The sequence below is a fragment of the Scleropages formosus genome, chromosome 4, assembly GCF_900964775.1.
Source record: "Scleropages formosus chromosome 4, fSclFor1.1, whole genome shotgun sequence".
Classification (NCBI taxonomy): Eukaryota; Metazoa; Chordata; class Actinopteri; order Osteoglossiformes; family Osteoglossidae; genus Scleropages; species Scleropages formosus.
The window spans coordinates 31,706,273-31,715,417 of NC_041809.1; positions in this window are offsets into that span (position 1 = coordinate 31,706,273).

Below are 9,145 nucleotides of genomic sequence, written 5' to 3' on the forward strand. Positions count from 1 at the left end.
TAACCCATTTCCACAGCCTCGATTTTCATAAAATATGTTGTAAATGGCATGCCTTGGGAATGCAGCAAATCTGTATATTTACTGGCCCAAAGATCGATGTTGAGAGTGTGGTATTGACTGTCTTCTGTGCCCCTAATACTAAGTGCATTCAATCAATAGCCCCAATCACTGATGGGAGCAGGCCATGCTGTAAAACTCATTTCTGCCTGCTCTCGTACTTCAGCGTGTACAGTGGCAGGGGATGGCCATTTCCTTCTTACCGTCCTCTTCCGCCTTTTTACAAAACGGGAGATCTCAGCTAGCTGTTGACTGCTGACTCTTTAATGAGTTTCGGTTGAAACAAATTCCACCTGGACCATTACTTTGTGGTTCAGCATTTTCCAAGACCTCATCCATGTAAAATAAAGCATTAAACATTTTACAGCGTCTTCTAACAGCCACTTATTCCTTATGCTCGCCGTTGGGGAGGCTCCTTTCGGCAAGGAACACGTTGAATTAAACATTTGATTTTATGTTTCAAACTGATGCATCACACTTAGAATACTGGATGGATGGATGGATGGATGGATGCATGGATGGACCTTTAAAAACCAATGAGGAATATTCTATTTAACTGCAGCAGCATACAATACACAACATACTTAAATAAAAGATATATACTGAATGAGGAAACACGAAGAAGTAGATAAGTGAGGTAAATGAACAAGTTAAATAAATCTGCAAGTATACTTGCACAAGAGAGGGCAGAGTGAATTGAGGTGGTGCTAGTTGTACTGAGATGGCACAAAAGCACCACAGTGCAACTTGCTCTTATTATAGAGCTGATGTCTGCTAGAAGAAATGACCTCCTGTAGCACTCTTGGTGCACCCCAACAGGACCAGCTTGTTGCTGAAAGTGCTCCTGTCTTTGACCAAGTTGGCATGCAGAGGATGGGAATCATTTCTGATGATGGACCACAGTTTATTTAGTGTCCGATTCCGGGAGATGTTCACCAGGGAGTCCAGCCTTACTGCCAGGACTGAGCCAGTCTTTCTGATTAACTTGCTGATCCTGTTGGCAATGCAATAAAGGGAGGAAGGGACAGGGGAAAGTGTTAGGAACATATTCTGTCATTGTTCTGTTTAAGGCTAAATCCATCCATCTGTCCATCTATTCATTCATCATCAGTAACTACTTCTTCATTGCAGAGTCATGATAATCTGGAGTCCAAATTCATACGGCGTGAAGTGAATACACACAGGATGCCAGGCCAGTGTAGGGTAATCGCACATTCATGTACACACTACTTGCAGTGTCCAGTCACCAATTGTAACGCGTCTTCGGACTCTGGGAGGAAAACCAAGTGAACACGGGGAGAATATACAAACTCCACACACACCGAGCTGCCTTAGATCCTGTGTCTCAACACAGAGCTTAGGAGCTGGAAGGCACCAGTGCTACCCACTGCATCATCGTGCAGCCCTGGCAGAAACAGTTAGGCTAGTTAATTGACCCACTTAACATATGTAGTATGTGTTATGTCCTGTATATATTATGTATGTTCATCAGTGATAGTGTTACTTTTCTGTGCAATACATCTTGTAATGTATAGTGTATTGTTCAGTGACAATGTTTTTTTTTTTTTACTGAAATATAATTTGTTTTATGCATAATATTTTATCTTTATAAGATCTGATGTGTGGAAGGATTTTCATGTTCAATATCATAACGCTTCTGCGATCTTAGTTTAATATTACATTCAGCCTAGTGTACTATTCAGTTCCTGTAGTACAATATAACTACATCCACTCTATATTTGTTCCTTTGTTTTAATTTGTAGTTGTTCAAACACAGTTAATTAAAATTAAAGTCTGGCAAATTTATTAAATTGTAGTATGTTCAATGGTTTATGATAATCCCTGGATTATGGATTTCCTTGGTCATATCCAGAAAAACACCATCTCCTTGCTATTCATCTAAACCCCCATTATTCCCATGGGTTGTTTCGCTGTTCATTAGCCTACAGTCCTATATTGTACACTAAGCAAATGCTAGCTTATAGATAACCAGAGTCTCACGTAAATTTTAAAATATTTCTCACATCTGAAAATTTCATTACTCTTCAGAAATAAAAATATTCAGTAGCAATTAATTTTGTTTCTGCAGAGCTGAACACATTACAGAGGTCCTAAGGTTCTACACAAACTTTGCGGGAACATTATAGTTAAGGTATTAAGTGCACTGGATGCAACCAATGCAGGGGATATGAGGAGTAATGTTAGATGCTAGATGTTAGGTGCTTAATGCTCAGGTTATTTTGTTTAACTGAAAAAGACATTTGATGTATAATTTTTACTGGAGTAAGTCAGTTTAAGTTCCTTGCTCAAAGGTCCTATAGCTGGATGTGAGATTTAAGCCTGCAGCAGATCTTAAGGCAGCAGTTTTAACCACTATGCTACAAGCTACCCTATGCATACTTCTAGTTTACTGTATGGATACCATATCTATTCTGTTATTTCTATGACGAGCAGTTTTTTTTTTTTAAATTGTTGATTTTATTTAAGTGTTAATATGAAGAAAAATAGTTATGGCCTTAGACAATATCAGTCTGATTCTGACAGTCCTTACCTGGTCAACATTGTTTAGATACCTTTGGATGCCCTCTGGTGATTTCACAGGTCGTCAGTACAGAATGGGCTATAAGAAGCAAGGAGTTGGAGAATCTCAGAAACACCCATCCATTAAATCTATCTAAAAAAAAAAAAATCTTGTCAAGGAGTAGTACCATAACTGCTGGAAATAGATCTTTTTGGAGGAATGCTCACTGGATGCTGGTGGGAGAGGTGGAAATGTATTCCCCTTCTAATTTCACAGACTTTGAACATGCTTTCACAGGTTTTACAGACCTTCTGAAATTGAGTTGCTGATGACAGCTGGCGCAAACACCCACATTCTTACTCTTGGTTTATGTGAGGTCACGAACTGCTCTTATCTGAGTTTTTTCTCAGCATCTTCCCTATCAACCTCCTTCTATGCAAAGTAATTAGCGTAACCTTTTCATACATATGTAATAAAAAGGAGGGGGTGCGGTGGCGCAGTGGGTTGGACCGCAGTCCTGCTGTCCGGTGGGTCTGGGGTTCGAGTCCCTCTTGGGGTGCCTTGCGGCGGACTGGCGTCCCGTCCTGGGTGTGTCCCCTTCCCCCTCTGGCCTTACGCCCTGTGTTGCCGGGTAGGCTCCGGTTCCCCGTGACCCCGTAAGGGACAAGCGGTTCTGAAAATGTGTGTGTGTGTGTAATAAAAAGGCTGATATGCATAAAAAAATCATGATATGTTTTTTTCCTTCAAAAAAGGCTGATGTGTTCTGAGATTTACAGTGTGGTTGTTGTTTCCTTTTTTCTGTCCTGCCGTTTCTTTCGCAGTTCTTAAAGTTCCTTAAAGTTCCACTCACCTTGAGGTTCCACAGGGAGCTCTAACTGATGCAGAAAAGGTCACTGGCATCAAGTCTCAGCAAGGGAAAATTTGTGAGCTGAACTTCTGCTCCATTAACGCAGTCTGCAGGTTACCACTCATCCTGCCAATTGATTTATTTAATCCTTGTAGTGGCTATTTATTATGCAGACTTCGCTGTGGCTGATACACGGCTTGGCTGCTATTTAAAAAACAGATGGTCAACAAAACCAATTAACCTTTTCTGTGCTCCGCTTCGCTCTCTTGCCTTCCCCTGTCACCAGCTCACACGAGAGAGCCGCTGAGATTTACCAGGAAGGCCCAAACCAGCGTTGTCTGAAAAGTGAAGGATATTAGCTGATGTGTGGTGCTTAAAAAGGATTAATGGGTGGCACCCGCAAGCTTCAGTCAGCTGGATTTCACACTTGACCAATGAATGAGCAGTCGTCAGATCTAAAATGGTGTATGTTAACTATGTTCGTTGTGTAGCAGTTAGCGTAGTGGATGAAAACACAAAGGAATATCCCAAAGAATACCCAAGAAAGGCTTAGAAGGGGGGTCATACTGTAGTATCATCAAGTATGGTTCCTACCTTCAATTTCTCCTCTATAATATATAGCTCTATACATAGACAAGATTTTAAGCTGCCTTGGACAAAAGTGTCAGCTGAGCAACGGAATAATAAGTACGCAACATTAGCGTAAGCACTGGGATTGTCTTAAAAAAAAAAAAAAAAAAGCTAGTTCATTTCCAGAGCTCAAGAGTCATGAAGGATTGTGCTGAGGCTTTTGCTGGAGGGGAAAGATGAGCCTGGGAGTTCTGGTGCCACAGCTACAAACAGAATGTGAATTACAGTGATTGATGAAAAGGTGCTGGAATAGTAATGGAATGACACCTGACAGTGGCTGATAAAGGACTTTTTGGGGAGCTAACCGATGGCAGTGAAGACAAGAGTGAAATGATCATTATAAATAAAACTCGACCCCCTGCCGTGACAGGAGGGTGCAGCGCTGTCATTCCTCGGTACTTTTTATAATTGAGAAGTACTGTCTAAGCTAATCCCCATTTCACTTTGCACATTGCCTACACTGGGGCCTCTAAACCGAGCTCTTCTCCCTCTTTAATTTTGTACATTGTCAGACAATGCTTTCTTCTTGCAATATTTTGATACAAAAGACAAATGTGTAACATTTGCTAATTATTAGGAATGGACAAATCTTTCCACAAGAGTTCCCCATGCATTGTACGGAATTTTTTTAATGCTCCCACTATGAGACAATACATTCCTTCAGTAATGTGGGAAGTTCTGTCGAGTTAACAGCTTGGAAGTTTGTTCTAAAGGAGGCAGGGTGTCATTCCACAGGTGCACAAATTTATATCTCTGTTGGGGGGGGGGTGCTGGTAATACCAAGAAATCACTGTCGGTCGAAATGTCGTGGGTTTACACCATAGGTATACAGAAGGATGTGAGTTTTAAATTGTTCTGCTACTTTCTGCTTTCAGGAATTCAATGAACATAAGGATCTCTGAACTTTGCTTGATCAATAGGTGCGTTGACCTCACAGCTGCTCAAGAGGGTTGGATTCATGTTGTCAGGGCGGTCTGGATCCTTTACTCTTAACCTGGGAAGTGAAGGAATGAAGGAGGCTGGCCAGCAGTGGCCAGTTTGTATGTGTTCCAGTTAGAAACTGCAAACCTGCCAGCAAGATTAATGGTGTTTTTCCAGTGCTTCCTGTTTGCTTTTTTGAACTTGTAGGTTTTGAAGTTACAAGTTCTCCCTGGTGCAGGATGGTGGTATTTGCTCACAATTAAGTGAGACACACTGAGATCAGAAAAAAATTGGAGCTTGTGGGGGGTGGGGGTGGGGGATCACAGTCCTTTATTGCTCACATTATTTAACTGGCACATTCTAGGGCAGCACCTTGGACCTATTACTGCACTGCTTTGGTTTGTGGTTTTGTATTGGTTGGTTGGTTGGTTGCGTGGTTAGACAAGGTAGTGAAGCTTCTTTGTCTAGAGTCATGGAGATATATGTTTGCAATGCTGGATGTTGTTCTCTGTGGCTTCATGGTGATGTTGGTTGGACTAGGTCTTTGTGTATAGCCTTTGTAATATACAAATGGGGTACAACATCTTGTCCTGCGTATCATAAATGTAATCCTTGGTGAAAAAAAATCCTACTAGCTACTGCATTTCAACTCTGGATTCACTGAAACTCGTATGGTTCTGTATGGCTGGTAAAATCAGACAGCCGTAAATGTTGATGTAAATGACAAACAAATGGTGTAAAAAATTAACGTTTCTCCCAAGTTGGAAGATCTATGGAGTACTCATCGTCTTTAGCTTTAGCTTCGCTCTATTCCTGGCCGAAATTAATCCGTCCTCGCTCCCGTTGCTGCCTCTGAAAGATGTGCAGGAGGTCATTTGGACAAAGGTTAACCCACTTGCTTAAAATAAAATGCGTGCAAGTGGCACACGAGGGCGACTCCATTACCTGCACAATGCCGGTGGCAACACGGGCAGCAAGATTGCCCTGTGGTGGCCCACTGTTTACAGCACAATCAGTGGCTGTCAGGAATACGCTTGCTCCTGGACGGAATCAGGCTAACTCTTAAATGAGGTGGGATATCGCCCCCAGGAGGGGGCAGTGGGATTTCCACTAGCTGCTTGAAAGACTGCCATCAGTCAACACACAAAGGAGTCATTTGTTGTTAAGAGAACTTTTTTAAAGAGCCTTCTTGCAAAGCCCACAAAAGGCTGGACACAATGTACTTTAATAAGAAAGAATTCGGAGTCGGGGGGGGCGTCGAGCCGAGATTGAGCCTGTCCCCCCCTGTGTAAAGCGCTTTCTATTACTGAAAGTGTTTGGCTGAACAAAGGCAGGGTGAGACGGGCACTGGAGCAGATTTGCTGTGGACGAGAGGTGATTTAATATTGAGTGAGAATCGGACCCAGTGGATCAATGGGCCACCTGGGAGGGGGTTAGATGGGAGAGCTAAGGGAAGTGTTCTTCTCCATGACCGCACATCTGCTGTCCCCATCTCACTGCGAGCCTGTACTTGACAGCTTTCCTCTCTATAGCCATTGAAGTTCTGGAGTCACCAAAACATACAACTATTCTCGTACGGAATGAGAAAAATTCAGATCCAGCACAGTCCCATGTTCTCCACATATTTGTGTTGATTTCCTCTGGGTGAACATGTGATTGCCCTGCGATGGACTGGCATCTCATCCAGGGTGTACCCTGCCTCATGTCCTATGCTTCTGGGGTGGGCTCAAGACCACTGGAACCCTGCACTGGATGAAGTTATTGAAAAAAGACCGACAGATATAATTTCAGATTCCTCCACAAAGCATACATTGAGCATTGTAACATGATAAATACATTTAGTCTCTTAAAAGGTTACCTGCACTGAGATACAGAGTACAAATCTGCACTTTTAAAGCAGAGTAGTAAGTCTGATCTGACATTCTAAAGGAACCCCCCCCCCCCCATCTCACCACCATCCGGTTTGGTGGGTTTCCTGGGATCTTTGGTGTGGTGCAGCAATCAGTGATGGGCACTGAAACAGCCGCAATGGCCTATTGATTACTTAACGTTCTCAACATTAGGTTTAATTAGTTGGAGGTAGACAGCTGTCCCTGACTTCGATAAAGGCTTTCACTGGGGGGCTGGGTAGAGATGAGACAAAGTCACCTTGAGGCTATGCTCTTGCCTGGCTGCCTTGGTGGGGCTTTCTTCAGAATGCTTAGATCTCTGTCCTCCAGGATGAAACTGTTCATACTGCCTTATCCGTCTTGGTACACCTGCCTTTTTAACACTGGCTGCGTGCTTGAGGATATACAGCAACACCTTAGATCAAGAGCTTTGTAATGCTTCCAAGACCCATGTATCGCTTATTGAAAAGCACTACATGCACAGTCATACATGACTTACCCAACAAGTGAAGATCACAAGATAATATATTGTGTGAATGTTCATTCAAAAGAGTTCTAAGACCATCACAAGTTATACATAACAGCTCTCTGTAAACTGCATTCAGAAATGACGTCTAACTTGTAGAGTCATGATGATCTTCTGAAAGATATATAAAATATAATCTAGCCAGGTTATGTATCTTCCTGTCATATATCTTGCTCTCAAATATGATAACCAAAACTGAGAAAACTGCCACCTACTATAAAAATGTAGTGATTTATTAACTCATTAGTTATTTACTTAATACTATCTTTTTTTAAAACCTTTAGTGGCACAAGATGTGTAACCGAAACTGGGTTCACCAGTAAAAGCAACAACACTTCTGAGTATTTCCAAGTTTATCTTCAAGTTACTCACAGGTACGTATTAATTTTTTTACATGGTTTTAGAGACCAGATCTTTTTTGAACCATAAACTGGAATGTTTAGAGCCAGAAGGTAATTTTTTCAAACTAGCGGTGGAGTGGCTGGTTCGGAACAATAATCGTTTTATTCAATTTTGTCCTTAATGGCTATGGAATTTACACTGAAGGTGTTGGCCACGATGTGCACAGCAATGTTCCGAAGAACTTGTTTCGTTTGCAGATCAACCTAAATTTTGACATTACAAGTATTGGCAAATAAGGGTCGCAGTCTTAGATTTTTTTGCAATACTTACTGCTTTTCTGGTTCTGATTCAAGACCTTATAATGGTTCCTTTGTTGCACAAAAGGGATTCCGTTTTTTAACAATTTTCAAAGAGTTAAACCTGGATTACTTGCCAATGATACTTCTCAATGCTTCTCGGTTGATTTTCAGCTCGAAAACAAAAAGCTATTAAATCGTCCAGTTGTTTTGATAAGGTTGTTGCCAGTGAGAGCTGGTGCTCAGCATGTAATGATAATGGATCTGAATTTATCGAGAATTTTGTAGCATGTACATGAATTGAAAATATATGAACAGACTCTTGAAAACCACCATTGGTGATGATAACTGGAGACTTAGCAGCAAATCTAACAGTCTGAGGTCAGTTAATTGTTATTTACATTATGTGTGCAGCATATAGGCAATATGATGGCACAGGATTCTGCTGTTATCGCTATAGGGTAATGTTTTGAAACATGTCTCCAGCTGTGTGGAGTTTGTTATTGTTGTGTTTCTGTGACTTTTTTGCTCCATATTCTAGATTAATTTGTGACTGTAAGATGACCATACTGGATGTGAATGCATATCCAAGTCCCAGGTATATATCACCCCACCCCCTGAATGTCACGGCCTTGACTGGACAAATAATTACTAAATATGGATAGATCCACCAAATGAACATCATCAAATTGTTAATTAACTTTAATGGACCAGGAACGCTGAAGTGAAATCTACTGGTTTTCTATAGATGAACTGAAGGTATTCCTGTAGAAACACAGCTGATGCTACAACACCCATACTAGACCATTTATAGAAAGTCAGAACAGTTTCAGAGGGTATCTGAAAATCTCAGTTTTTTTCTTTTCTAATCTGAAGCATACGTGATCACTTTCCAGTGTAAATTTATATTTCACAATTTTGTGTGTCGTTTTAAAAACCACTGGGTACTACCAGTGTCGAGTTTTCAAGGCATTTCTAACAGATTGCTGTGGGGTTTATTGAAAAACCAGGTACAATGTTTCTTTTTTTTGCGCAGGTTTGCTTGTCATGATAGAAAGGTTTACACTTTCATGTTAGTCAGTTTTCTCCTTCCCTCAAGTTGTCTTCTGCCCTATC